This window comes from Nuphar pumila, chromosome 7 (genome assembly GCF_984573655.1).
Source record: "Nuphar pumila chromosome 7, dmNupPumi1.hap1.1, whole genome shotgun sequence".
Lineage (NCBI taxonomy): Eukaryota > Viridiplantae > Streptophyta > Magnoliopsida > Nymphaeales > Nymphaeaceae > Nuphar > Nuphar pumila.
This window is the reverse complement of record NC_143255.1, coordinates 24258362-24260424: the sequence shown is the minus strand read 5'-3', so window position 1 is coordinate 24260424 and position 2063 is coordinate 24258362. Positions and strand designations below refer to the sequence as shown.

At 38.7% G+C, this 2063-nt stretch overlaps 1 long non-coding RNA gene across 1 annotated transcript; it reads left to right on the top strand.

Moving 5' to 3' along the window:
• Positions 1 to 264: 264 nt before the first annotated feature.
• LOC149831556 (uncharacterized) lies at positions 265 to 1843 on the top strand. Its single transcript, XR_016433296.1, has 2 exons — positions 265 to 444; positions 1511 to 1843. It is a non-coding gene; the product is annotated as an uncharacterized LOC149831556 (long non-coding RNA).
• Positions 1844 to 2063: the final 220 nt, after the last annotated feature.

Here is a 2063-nt window from a genome sequence, read left to right as displayed (position 1 = left end):
ACGAGGCGTAAACCATAAGCCAATGTGGTCTTTATCAAACCAAATCTGTCAATGTCCAACACCTACGTCCACACATGCACAGCAATAAGAGACTGAAAGAGGTATGAATTGGTTGGAGCAATATGGTCAACGTTCAATTAAGACGGCCAGCTGGTTAGAAACTTCAGCCATGAAATCAAACCGACTTATACATATACAAGCCTATCCATACTTAGTAATGGAAGCATAAGAATAAGGAGAGAAGGTGACAAAATCCTTAATGAATGTTGGAACGGTACTGAAAATATAGTCAACATTCAAACAAGGCATTCGCCACCTTACGAAAGGTAAGGATAACTATCCAGCCAAATCTATAAATACCCACTACCAATGGCTTGCTATAACCGTAAGTGAAAGTCTTCAAAGAGAGAGAGAGAGAGAGAGAGATGGCATCCTTTTGCAAAGGTATGGCTTGATGACCATATATTATTCATGTATTGCATCAGAACGAAAAGGTTTGTTCTGTAAATTGTAAGTTACTCATGTCATGTAGGTGACATGGTGAGTCTTCATTTTGTTCTTCGTTGAGGAATTAGGTAATGATGCGTATCAGGGTATCTATGGCTATCCTTTTCCAGCTGTGTCTAAACCACCCCACTGCTCGGGCAAATGCTTTGCTAACTACTTGGCCCGGCCCCTGCCCCTGCCCCTGCCCCAAGCCATGTGGCTGCCACCCGGAGAGAATGGGACCCAAACTCAGACCACGTGGCAGCTACTTGGGACGTTGGACAAAACCTTTTATGAATTACGGTAGCCACCTTTTGATATATAAATGTATGGAAAAGAACACCCTATATGGTATCATACAATCAAGAATTACATTAGTCATAGAGCAAAACATTTTATTACCCTTCTTTGTTTAGAAAAAAAGCCACTTTATTCTTTCAGAAATTATATATATATATATATATATATATACACACACACACAAACGTGTTGCAATATATTTTTAAAACTTTCTCGAACCCGGCAAGTCATGTACGCATACGTTTCTATATCGGCATAGCTTTCTTTTCTTTTCTTTTGGTTTGTATGATGTTTTTTTATTTCGTCTGCTGAGTCGTTCCGTATTGCGGTATTGTAAGTGAGTTGTGGTGACTCCTCGTCACCTGCTTTCTCCACTTTCTTTTTTAAATATATTGAATTTTTTTTTTGAAAGAACAGAATAATATATTTAATATCATGATAGGAAGAATTACAACATGAAAAGAATTGATGAGTAATCAATTCCTAGAAGACGTAATACAAGGAGCCCTTTATATCAAACATCTATCCTAGAGCTGCCCGCCGTGCCTAGATCTTGATTGGGTCATTTCAGCAAGTCTGGGGTCTTTGTGGGGCAGATTTGGACTGCCCCAATTTCAGTGCAGTTGTATGGCTTTACAGTAACTAGCAATTGTATTATTTCATTGTTTTGCTGCTTTTCTGCTGGACCATGTGATGCTAATGCGAGGGAGATGAAACAATTCAGTTGCAGGTAAGAGCTCTTGGCCAGAATTGGTAGGTGCGTATGGGCAAATTGCAGCAACCACCATTGAGAGGGAGAACCCTAATGTGAAGGCCTTTATTGTTAAAGAAGGCTCAAGTGTAACTCAAGAAATTGACTGCAATAGGGTAAGGGTTTGGGTTAGCAAGAGGGATGGGACAGTTATTGAGGTCCCCGGTATAGGGTAAACGGGACGTTTCTATGTAATAACATGCCGAGGGTAACTGAATAAATTGGATTGCTATACAATGTCATGGTTGTGTTACAACAACCTTCTAAGTGCCAATAAATTGCAATAAATTAAAATTATTTTGGAAATTTGTTTCTCTAAAATCACTGGATTCATAATACAAACTTGTTTCACTATTCATAATTAATTTGACAAATCAAATGTTGTATGGTTGGTCCAGCTCTTTAGATATTGATTTCTCAACCGAACCTTCCCTTTGATGGTACTCTCTCTCTCTCTCTCTCTCTCTCTCTCTCTCTCTCGAGCGAAGGAAAAAATTTAATAAAATGATAATAAGATCATAAGATA